Genomic DNA, 13,396 nt, shown 5'->3' on the forward strand with positions numbered 1-13,396 from the left:
TAAGCAGAGGGGCTGCACACCATCCCCCAAGAGCATTCCACAAACCAGCCACGTTTCAACCCCAGCTTAGCAGGGCACAGCAAGGCCTGGTGCATCCTTGGGCTCCATCGACAGTAGCCACCATTGATGACCACTCCATCGTCCTGCAGGGCCATTTTAGAACTCTCCTTTTGTGTTAGCTGATCTCTTTCAGGAAGCAGAAAATGGGGGCAGGTGATGGAGGAATGCCATGACAGTATGGTGGGTATGAAGCAGACAGAAGCTAAGACATGGGCTCCAGCAGATGCTCCAATAATCACTGTCCAGCCCCTCAAGGAGCTGCCTGCTGTTCCCTACCTCAGTGACTGCTGTTCTTTTTATTATTACTACTACTGCTACAGCTTCTTGTTTTGAAATAAGTTTAGACTTATGTTGCAAAAATGGTAGAGTTCCCGTATACCCTTCGCCTCACTTCTCGTAATAGTAACATCTTAAAAACTGTAGTATAGTTATTAAAAGCAGGAAATTAACATTGATGCAGTACTAACTACTCTGTAGACATTCAGATTTTGGAAGGTTTCCCGCTGATGCCCTTTTTCTGACCCAAAGTCCAATCCAGGATCCCATGTTACATTTTGTGGGGGTTTTTGTCTTGTTTTGTTTTTCTGTTTTTAATTGTTTTAATGTTTGTTTATTTTTGAGAGAGAGAGAGCACAAGCGGGGGAGGGGCAGAGAGAGAGGGAGACACAGAATCCGAAGCAGGTTCCATGCTCTGAGCTGCCAGCACAGAGCCTGATGCAGGGCTCGAACCCAGGAACAGTGAGATCATGACCTGAGCCGAAGTCGGATGCTTGACCAACTGAGCCACCCAGGTGCCCCTGTTTGTTTTGTTTCCAAAGTTGGTCTGTTTTGAGAGCGAGAGTGCTGCATGCACAAACGCGCATATGGGGGAGGGGGAGGGTGACAACCCAAGCAGGCTCCGCACTGTCAGCGTAGAGCCAGTGCAGAGCTCAGCTTCACAAACTGTGAGATACGACCTGAGCTGAAATCAAGAGTCAGATGCTTAACCAACTGAGCCACCCAGGTGCCGCCCCCCTTTTTTGTCCATGTTACATTTGTTGTCTTGTTTCCTTCATCTCCTTCACCCTGTGACAATGCCTCCATTTTTCTTTGCCTTTCATGAACTTGACACTTTTGAAATGTCCAGGCCAGTTGTTTTGTAGAATGTTCCTCAATCTGATTTGTCTTCTGTTTTCATGTGATTAGATTGAGGGTTTGCATTTTTGACAAAACTACCCCAGAACTGATGATGTGCCCCTCTAGTGCCTCGTAGCAGGTGGTGATGTTACTTCTGATCACGTGGCTGAGGTGGTGTGTACCAGGTTTCTCCACTGTAAAATTACTAATTTCCCCTTGGAAATTAGTAAGAATCTTGTGGGGAGATACTTTGAAGGTGTGTCAATGTCTTATTTATTCTTAGACTTTTTGCCCACTAATTTTAGCATCCAAAAACCAAGTGGCTTTTGTTTACAAGTATTAATGCTGTGTTGACCTAATGATGACTTTCTGTTTACTTATTTTATCTGTATTAGTTGGTATTCTACTGTGGGGAAGAGCTATCTCCTTTCCCCCATATATTTATCCAGTAATTTATATCAGTATAAACTAATGGATATTTGTTTTATTCTATGGGTTATAATCTAATACTAAAATAGTTCATTTGTTGCTCATACTGGCCCAGATTTGGCCATCAGGAACTCTCTCAGGTTGGCTTCTGTGTTGTTTCAACATTGTCCCCGTCATTTTTTTTTTTTAAGTACTTCCTTACTCTCTAGCACCACAGGATGTTCCAAGCTCACTCATATTTTTCTTGTTCTAGCCCTGGCATCAGTTATTTCCCCAGGTAGCTCCTGGTTCCTTTCACTCGAGAACGGGCATCAGATGTATTCATTGCTACTGCGGTGTCATTATTTCTAGGCCCTTTCAGCATACAGAGCTAAAGAAATATGTGTATTTATGTTAACACACACATCACGCACATCTGGATTTATTATTGTGTCTATATGTATATTATTAAAAATCATGAGTTCAGGTGATACCTACAGTTCCAATCCAATACCATAGGATTTGTGACACTATTATACTTTACTTTTCTTTTTCTCTTCTGCTATCTCTGTTTCTTCTCGTTTCACTCTGTTTGGTGTTCAGACTTCCCTTAGGGGCTCTAATTCAGTCAGTTAGTGACCATCCTATGTGGAACATTCCTATTGGATTAAGTTCGTATGCCTGGCTGTCAGTCTTTGGTTCAATCCGCTGTGACTAGGAGCAATAGACATATAACTCAAGACCAGACAACTTTCATATTAGAAAACCCAATGGCCACCTTCCTGAGAGAAAAGTAGGAGACAGAGTAGATCCTCAGATTTTGAGGAACTTAAGTATTACTACTTCTACAGATTCTTAGGTAGACCTCCTAAGTGATGTTGGGTCCCTATCATCACTTCCAGAGCATCCTAGGCAATACTTAGTTCACTTGTATTACTTGTTCTGTGTCTGTATTTGTCACTAGAATATAAACACCCAGAGGGCAGATACTTGTTTAGTTCACTGCCCTATTCACAAGACCTGACACAGTGCCAGCATATGACAGATGCTCCAGGTATTGGGATGGGTGGGTGGGCCTTGCAGCAAGCACAGATCTTCACAGTGGGTCCCAGGACAGAACAGTATCATTTATTCAACAAGCACACATTTATTTGTCATGATTTTGTGCCCAGCCAGAAGCACCTGCCAGGATTGGACCCTCAGTAAATGGGGTAAAGTAAGACCCTGATCCCATACTGAGTATCCTGGAATGCGTGAGACTGGGCTCGAAAATTAAAATGTAACACTTATTATTCAGAAAGAAAAACTCAAAGATGTGTAGTGATTGTTTTAGAGATTTAGGAAAGAAACACATTTAAACCATACAAAAATAGAAAATGGACCAATAAGGATAAAACCTGAAGTTAAAAAGTAGGAAAACTGGGACACCTGGGTGGCTCGATTGGTTAAGTGTCCTACTCTTGATTTCAGCTCAGGTCATGATCTCATGGTTTGTGGGAATGAGCACCATGTCACGCTCTACACTGACATCGAGGAACCTTCTTGGGATTCTTTCTCTCTCTCTCTCTCTCTCTCTCTCTCTCTCTCTTTTCTCTCTCTCTCTCTCTTTCTCAAAATGAATAAACTTTTTAAAAAAGTAGGAAACCAAAAAAAAAAAAAGGACAAGTAGAAAAATGACTCTGAAAACACCAATAAAATAGATAAAACCTCAGCTTGATAAATAGAAAAACAGCAAAAAAACAAACAAGCAAAAACCCTGCAGAATTAGGAATGAGAAACCATGTAAATATGGAAACTTTTTAAATTTTAGGAGAATTCTATGGCAACAAATTTGGAAACAATAGATAATTTCCTAGCAAACACTGACCCAAAACATACTTTGAATAGACCAATTAATTACCAAAGAAAAAATTGGAAAGGTTACTAAACATTTATCCTTTTAAAAAATCATGTTCTTTTAAACTTTTTTGTTTTGTTTTGTTTTTAGAGAGAGAACACACATGAGTGCTAGAGGGAGAGAGAGAAATTCTTAAGCAAGCTCCACGCCCAGCACAGAGCCCAACACAGGCTCGATCTCAAGACCTGAGCTGAGATCAAGAGTTGGACACTTAACCGACTGAGCCACACAGGCGCCCCTACTTAAACTTCTTTTATTGAAATATATGTGGGAAAATGCACAAATCACAAGTATACAGTTCATTGAATTGTCACAAGGTGAACACCACTTGAAGCTGTCATCCAGCCCAACAAATAGATGGGTTACAATTTTTAATTATAAGTTGCTTCAGACTGTGGGATAAGATGGAAAGATGTTTGGTTGATTTTTAAAGGCCAGCATAAGATTAATACTCCAACCTGATAGTGCCTAAAAGAATGCCCTAGCCTAATCTCACCTATGCCTATAGATTAAAAATTCCAAATAAAACAGAGTTGAATTGTATGCTATGCTCATATTAGGTTTATTTCAGTGGTACAAACCTCAGTATTAGAAATTTATTAATATAAGTCACTACATCAAAAACGAAGAGCCTGGCTGGCTCAGTTGGTAGAGCATGCGACTCTTGATCTCAGATTCAAGCCCTGTGTTGGGTGTAGAGCTTACTTAAAAAAAAAAAAAAAAAAAAAAACTGGATTATTTAAATGTCAGATCAATATCAATTTTCTTATTTTGATAATATATGATTAAGAGAATGTCCTTGTTTTTATAAAATATACATTGAAGTATTTAGAGGTTAAAGGTAAAAATTTGCAAATGTATCTGGAAACTTTATATATATATATATATATATGTATATATATATATATATATATATATATAACTATATATACATACATACATACAGATGCATGGACTCATATATGTATACACATGTACACATACACACCCACAATGATAAAACAAAAGAGTAAAGTATTAACAGGTGGGAAATCTGAGTAAGGATATATAGGAATTCTTTATATTGTTTTTGGAACTTCTCTCTAACTCTAAAATTATTTCAAATACAGTTTGCTAAATTAAAGGAGGTAAACTATTTTATCAGTATATGCTGAAAAAGCATTGAATAAAAATTTTCAGTTTTAATGATTTATGATATAAAAATAAAGCTCTAAGGGTGCCTGGCTATCTCAGCCAGTAGAGCATGTAACTTGATCTTGGGGTCCTGATTTTGAGCCCCATATTGGACATAGAGATTCCTTAAAAAAATTTTTTTTAATGTAAAATAAAGCTTTAAGTAAAAGGAAAAGATAATTCATCAAAAAACAATCGCAAACATTTCTAATAGTGAATACTAAAGCTGTTTTTATTGAAGTCTGAAATAAGACAGGATTCAACATTACTTTGAAAATTCAACTGAAAACAATTAGGCAAGAAAACTAAATAATTGGTGAAAATACTGGAAAATAATAACTTATCTTGTTTTGGTGAAATACAACTGTGTATTTAGGAAATCCAAGAGACTATACTAAAACCTAGTAGCATAATAAGGAAATTTGGTAAGTATGAATAAAAGGTAAATGTATAAAAGTCAATAGCTTTTTTTCTATTCTAGCAGTAGTCAACTAGAAAACAGTAACAAAGGAAAGGTATTTCATTCAGTTGCAACAAATACACATATATATTTGTTCATATATACAAAAAAATTACCTATGAAAGGGGAATTGGGTAGAGAGAGGGGGATAGCAATGGAAGTGGAAAATTCACGATATTCATTTTTATACTTTTAATTTTGAACCATATTAATGTGTTACCTGTTCAAAATTATTTAAGAATAAACTTAAGAAAATCCTACTGAAGGGCATAAAATGAAAAGATATACCAAGTTCTTGAAAAGTATGGCTCAATATATAATTCAGTGTAAACCTAACGACTCAACAGCATTTTTAATTTAAAGTTAACTAGGGGTGCCTGGGTGGCTCAGTCAGTTGAGTGTCCAACTTCAGCTCAGGTCATGATCTTGCGGCTTGTTAGTTCTAGCCCCTCATTGGGCTCTGTGCGGACAGCTCGGAGCCTGGACGCTGCTTCGGGTTCTGTGTCTCCCTCTCTCTCTGCCCCTCCCCTGCTCATGCGGGTGTGCGCTCTCTCTCTCTCTCTCTCTCTCTCTCTCTCTCTCTCTCTCTCTCTTTCTCTCTTTCTCTCTTTCACTCTCTCTCAAAAATAAACATTAAAAAAATTTTTTAAGTTAACTCATGTTACACTGCAGTGTCTAGATGTGAAGGCACCTGGAGATACTGTTTTCTGGATCTAGCTCTTAGAACATACAAGCTACTACTACTGGCAGTAACTACTTAATAGTGTGCAAATTAGAGAATGAGTCCATTTAACTCCCACCAACACACACCCTAGGTACAATGAGAGAGAAAGGAAAGAGAAGAGTCATCTATGACTAGAATGTGGAGACTGTATCTGGATGTGGAAAAGAGAAAGCAGTGGAAAATGAAGCTAGAGAAGCAAGTTTCCTAATTTCATAGTGCCTTGAATGCCATCTAAGGGAATGAAATTACCATATTTATGTTTTCAAAAGACCCTTTGGGCTGACTTCGGACCAGTTTGCAACAGATGGAGTAGTTACAGACAAAATCCCTTCCCACCCTCAAACATGGAAATAATATGTAACAACAACAAAAAGTTTAACACATAACTGGGCTTGAAACTAAAAATGGGAGATCCCAAGGTGCCAGAAATGAATGGGAACCTAAAAGTCAAAGGATTTGTGAGAGTGGAAGTCAAGGAGTTACTGTTCTTTAAGGATATTCCCATAATCAGCTTTTCACAAAGGAACCCATGGGAAAACAAGTCCTATTAAAAATGAGCTTACAGGGAGAAATTGAAAAAGTTACAAAAGAAGAAGGAGAAGAAACAACAAACCAAGGAAAGAACAAATGGGAGAGATTACACTCCCAAGAATTGTTTTTAAAAGAGTCTGAAGGGTGCCTCACTGGCTTAGTTGGTGGAACCTGCAACTCTTGATCTCAGGGTTGTGCGTTTGGCCACCACTTACATGTAGAGATTACTCAAAATTGTTAAAAGAATCTGAATTTATGTATGTTTAAAATGTTCAGAGAGATAAAAGGGAAGACTGGAAACCATAATGGAAGAAAGGACAGTATAAAAAATAGGTGAATCTGAAAAGAACACTCCAGAACTTTCTTCAGATTTATTTCCATGTTTTTTACATCTAAGCAATTTTCTATTTTGTTGTAGTCCTAATTGATACTATGTATTAGGTATTAGATACTAGGACCACTCGGATTTTTAAAGAACAAAGATTTGGATCACCTACTAAGCAAATAACACTAATGATCTAAGGAGATGACGTAGGGCAAGGAGAATATGGAATGAGTAGAAGAGGAGGGAAGTCACTGGAGTGCCACCCCACCCACCCCCACCTCTGGGCCATGACCAGTTGCAGAAATAAGGAATGTAGCCTCGACCACAGTTCTGGAACTATTTGCTCACCACCGCCTAAGAGTCAAGTCTAATCCCACCATGCCTCACAGGTTTGTCCCAGTAATCCCAAGCCCCTGAATCTCATTGGTCATCTACCACCACATCACACATACTGCTCCCCTTCCCAGCCCTTTGCCTGTGCCTTCCAGCACTTGCCTTCTATAATCCTTTTTTTTTTTATTAAAAAAAATTTTAACGTTTATTTTTGAGACAGAGACAGAGCATGAATGGGGGAGGGTGAGAGAGAGGGAGACACAGAATCCGAAACAGGCTCCAGGCGCTGAGCGGTCAGCACAGAGCCCGACGCGGGGCTGGAACCCACGGACCGCGAGATCATAACCTGAGCTGAAGTTGGATGCTTAACCGACTGATCCACCCAGGTGCCCCTATAATCAAATTCTATATAGGCACCTTCTTGTTGGAATGTTTGCATCACTCTTCACCTTAATTGTCCCCTAAAGGGACTGCTTACTTTGGCTGTCCCATAAACTGTTGCTTCCCCTGTAGCCTTCCTAAGTGGAGGCTGCTTTTATTGTCATACCCAGGAAGTGAGCCCCCCACTGCTTCTCTGTGATTATTTCTCATCCTTTCTTCCAGCTTTTAAAATTAAGCAGTCTGACTACTATCCCAACCCTTCTGTCATTGTTCTTTCTACTGAACTCTCAATGTCCCTCATACAGGGAAGGTTTTAGCTCCTGTAGTATCACTTTCTCTTTTTCCCACACATGCCATTATTCTTGGTGGCTTTAACTTACCATGAATGACTGTTCCAACTCTCTGCTTTACTTATATTTAATGATCTTTTTCTGCCCCTGCTCACTTCACTCACCTATGTCACTGTCACATCCTACATCTTATCAACAGTAACTACACTTCAAGAACTTTTACAACTCAACAATAAAAAGATGAATAACCTAATTGTAAAATGGGAAAAAGGTCTGAAGAGATATTTCTCCAAAAATGTACAAATGGGCAATAAGCAAAACATCATTAGCCATCAGAGAAATGCAAATCAAGACTGCAATGAGATACCACTATACACCCAGTAGAATGGCTATAATCAAAAATATAGACAATAACAAGTGATGAAGTGGAGATTTGGGAATGTAAAATGATGCAATCACTTTGGAAGAGTCTAGCAATCCCTGGGAAGATTAAACAACTTTCAGGGATCCCTGGGTGGCTCAGTCGGTTAAGTGACTCTTAGTTTCAGCTCAAGCCATGAACTCATGGTTCATGAGTTCAAGCCCCATGCCGGGCTTTGCACTGGCGGTGCAGAGCATGCTTGGGATTCTCCCTCCTCTCTCTGCCCCTTCCCCACTCGTGTGCATGCACTCTCTCTGTCAACATTAAAAAAAAAAAAAAAAAAAAAAAAGTTTCTATAGGTCCCAGCAATTACAGTCCCAAGTGTATACCTGTGTCATAAAACACACACAAAAACTTGTTACATGAATGTTAAAAGCAAAAAAGTGGAAACCATCCAAATGTCCATCAAACTGATGAATAGATAAAATATGATGTATCCATACAATGGAATACTCAGCCATAAAAAGAATGAAGTATATGCAACAACATGAAGATGAACCTTGAAAACATATTAAATGTAATGGGATCCAGTTACAAAAGATTACGTATTCTGATTCCATTTATATGAAAATGTCCAGATAGGCAAATCCATAGAGACAAAGTAGATTAGTGGTTGCCAAGAGGAGAGGGAAATGGGAATGATAATAGGTTTCTTTTTGGAGTGAGGAAAATTTTCTGTACATAGTGGTGATGGTTGAACAACTTTGTGCAAACCAGTGAATTAATTGTACACTTTAAAGGGTGACTTTTATGACATGTGAATTATCTTAGTTTTTTTGTATCAAGAAAATTATACCTCAATTTAAAGAAAAAATCATTTAGAAAATAAGCTTTTTAAAAAATGCATCAAAGCTAAATGTCAAGAGAATGAGAAGACAAATCATAGACTGGGAGAAAATATTTGCAAACTACATAATCTGACTAAAGACTGGTACCCACAATGTACAAAGAACTCTTAAAATTCAACAGAAAAAAAATGAACAACCAGATTACAAAATGGGCAAAAGATCTGAGCAGACACCTCTCCAAAAAAAGACAGCAAATAAGCACGTGAAAAGATGCTCAATATCCTACATCACTAATGAATTGCAAATTAAAACAATGAAATATCACTACACACACATTAGAAAAGAATCTGAAGCACCAGTGCTGGTGAGGATGTGGAGCAACAGGGACTCTCATTCATTGCCGGTGGGAATGCATAACAGTCCAGCCACTTTGAAACACAGTTTAACTATTTTAGTTCTTACAAAACTAAAAATACTTTTACCATAGGATCCTGCAGGTCATGCTGCTTGGTATTTACCCAAATGCGTTGAAAAATCCACACAAAAGCTACACACAAAATTTATAGTAGCTTTATTCATAATTGCCAAAACTTGGAAATAACCAAGATATTCCTTAATAGGCAAGTGGGTAAGCAAACTGTGGTACATCTATTCAGTGCTAAAAAGATATGAGCTATCAAGCCTCAAAAAGACATGGAGAAACCACGAATTCATATTACTAGTGAAAGAAGCCAATGTGAAAAGGCTACATACTGTATGATCCCAACTATATGACATTCTGGAAAAGACAAAGCCATAGCGACAGTAAAAACATCAGCAGTTGCTGGAAGCTTGAGTGGGACAGAGAGGAAGTGGAGCATAGGGGATTTTTAAGGCAATGAAGCTCTTCTGTATATTAGATATTGTTGAGTGCATGCCATACATTTGTCAAAACCCATGGAATGGACCCTGCTGTAAACTATGGACTCTGGTTTATAATGATATGTTGTAACATCAGTTGTAACAAATGTACCACTCCGATGGTGATGTCGATAGTGGGGAAGCTTTCTAGGGACGGGGGAGTATATGGGAACTCTATACTTTCCACTCAGTTTTGCTGTGAACCTAAAGCTGCTCTAAAAAATAAAGTCTATTAATTTTAAAAAGGTAAATGAACTTCATTTTAATACAGCTTATCAAAGAAGTCAAGGTTCATATCCCAGCAGGTTAAAATTACAAAACTGTTTTTAGGGTCTAACTCTGCTTAATTTCTGTGGTTTATCTGGACATACTCAGACACAGTATAGATGCTTACCAGGTGCTTTCTGGAAGAGCAAGTCACTCAAGCTTTCTGTGGCCTAATGTCACAACTTGGGTTTTTATCTTTGATAGTTTCTTCCCATTACAGTATCTCTTCAGTCAGCTGGCTTATTCTAACAAATATATAAAACAATTATAATTTCCTGGTCACTAAAGCATACCAGCTTAAAATCCTCACAGTGTGGCAGTTAGTATCCCTAGAGCAATCTAAGAGTGAAGCAGAAGCAACCTTATCTAGTATGATCTAGGTCTCAGAAGTAGCACACCATTATTCCCACCATATTCTCTTCATTAGAAGTAAGTCTCCTATGGAGAACGATAGGGAGGTTCCTCAAAAAATTAAAATTTTTTTGATTTTTAGTTTGGATCCTGTGATCCATCAATTCCACTTCTGGGTATTTACCTGGAGAAAACAAAAACACTAACTCAGAAAGATACATGCCCCCCATGTTCACTGCAGCATTATTTATAATATCCAAGATACAGAATATTCAGCCATAAAAACAATGAAATCTTGCCATTTGTGAAACATGGATGGACCTTGAGGGCATTATACTAAGTTAAACAAGTCAGAGAACGACAAATACCATATGATCTCACTCATATGTGGAATCTTGAAGAAAAAAAAAAAACTTATACAGAGAACAGTTCAGTGGGGGCTGGGGAAAATCGGTAAAAGCAATCAAAATATACAAACTTCCAGTTATATAATAAATGAGTCATGGCGATATGTAAATAAAAAATTTGACTATATAATGATAGATGTTAACTAGATATTGTTGTGGTTATTTTGTGATAACATAAATGTCAAATCATGTCATATACCTGAAACTAATATGTTATATGTTAATTCTACCTCAATACAAAAAAATTACTACAAATTAAAATACCTGAGGGAACAGGAAGTAAGTTTCTAAGTCCATCTCAAACTTAAAAGAAGAATAAAGCTCCACCTTTTAAAGCATCAAAGAATTCATATATATATTTTTAAACTACTACACATGCCTGGACACATCATATATTTTAAATTCCAAAAACCAAAAATAAAGAGAAAAATCTTGAAAGCAGCCAAAGAAAAAAGACACATTATACAGGGAACAAAGCATACTTCTCACCAAAACCTCTGCAGGCCAGAAGACAAGAGAATAACATCTTTAAAGTGCTGAAGGAAGAAACTGTCAACTCAGCATTCCATACCCAGTGAAAGTATTTCAAAAATGAAAGTGAAACACTTTTTCATACAAATACAAACTGAGAGAATTCATTACCATTCGACCTGCATTACAAGAAATGTTAAAGGGGGTTCTTCAGGAAGATGGAATATAGTATCAAAGAGAAACTTTGATCTATATTAAGAGATGTAGATCTCCCTCTGAGCCACTATTTAACAATAATGCCTGCTGCTTTCCACTTTTGATTGGAAGGATCACACAACATTGAAGGCCCAGAAAAGGGTGTGTTGGTGGCCTCCAAACTGGTAAAGGTATCTTTGGCTAGGGTCTTTCTGTGACCTAGGGAACCTTTGGAACCTTCACTGAGGGCTTTGATTTTCTTCGAATTATGGCACCACTGAAATCTTACCCCTTCTAGGAAGTGTCCATCAAGAAATTAGAAGACTTAGTAATGGAAGACCCCTAGGCAACAGTCGGCTCAGGATTCTCCTTCTGATAGCAACGCTGTCCCCCACCCACTAACACCATCCAAATGCTTTTCAAGGTTGCTGTCATGTTGGTCCATTCATGGCCATCCATTGCTCTCTGGATATACATCTGGATATATTTTACTGGTCCTAATGTGATAACCTAATATGACCCAAGCTGGACCAACCAGACTCCCCTTTCTCCCCCCACCAAGAAATTTTAAAACCAGAGCTTGAGAGAGAACCTCAAGGCTCTCTTTAGAGTACCTAAGACGTACAGCTCTGGAGCTGGCCATGGCCAAGTTATCTGTTCTGGGGGGCAGAATAGTGGAAGAAACTGATGAGCTGAGAGTAAAGAACAGACTGGAGAGAGGAGCAGAGCTAAAGGTCAGAGAGAGTTACAATGGTGTCTGGGTCTCTGGTCCCAGTTTTCCCTGAAGCCCACCTGCTGTTAGGTCCTATAAGACAACAGAGTATCCCTAAAACCAACTTTCTTTTTTCATTTAGCTGGAGTTTACTTTCAGGTGAAATTTCTGTTTCTTGCAACCAAAAGATTCCCAAAAATCTTGCTCACTGCCTCGCTGAGCATTTCACCTGAAACCCTTGTGACTATATATGTGGTCATCTGTTATTTGCAGGTGGGATCATTTTAAGAAAGGTTGATGTATTGGGGTGCCTGGGTGGTGCAGTGGGTTAAGCATCCAACTCTTCATCTCAGCTCAGGTCATGATCTCACAGTCCTGAATTCAAGCCCCACATAGGGCTCTGCGCTGATGGTGTGAAGCCTGCTCAGGATTCTGTCTCTCCTTGTCTCTGCCCCTCCCTCACTTGTGCGCTCTCTCTCTCTCTCTCTGTCAAAATAGAAAGTTTATTTAAATTTTAAAATAAGAAAGTTTGATGTATTAAAAATACAAGTGTACAGAGACACCTGGCTGGCTCAGTCGGGGGAATATGTGACGCTTGATCTTGGGGTCATGAGTTTGAGCCCCACGTCAGGTGTACAGATTACTTAAACTAATAAACTAAAAAATAAAGTGCAAGTGTACATGCCTGAAAAAATACTGGGTAAGTATTAATTAGCTTGAAATAATTGTTTGCTGTACAAAAAGAACTTACTAGAAAGGATTCTATAATTTATAATTTGCATAGTGCTCTAGAAATATTGTTTCAGGGGTGCCTGGGTGGCTCAGTTGGTTAATCATCTGACTTTAGCTCAGGTCATGATTCCACAGTTCCTGAGGTCAAGTCCTGCATCAGGCTCTGTGCTGACAGCTCAGAGCCTGGACCCTGCTTCGGATTCTTGTCTCCCTCTCTCTCTGCCCCTCCCCAGCTCATGCTCTATCTCTGTCTCTCTCTCTCAAAAATAAACATTAAAAACTGTTTTCAAAAAAGAAATATTGTTTCAAAACCATTGTGTTCATCACAATAAATTATAAATACTACACAACTAATAAGAACAAAATGAATCTGTATGTGCCAATAATGAAATATCTCCAGGAATATTATGGGGAAAAATCTAGTTCATATACATTATGGTTTTATCCCCTTTGT

Source organism: Panthera tigris, chromosome D1 (assembly GCF_018350195.1).
Source record: "Panthera tigris isolate Pti1 chromosome D1, P.tigris_Pti1_mat1.1, whole genome shotgun sequence".
In the NCBI taxonomy this organism is placed as follows: Eukaryota; Metazoa; Chordata; class Mammalia; order Carnivora; family Felidae; genus Panthera; species Panthera tigris.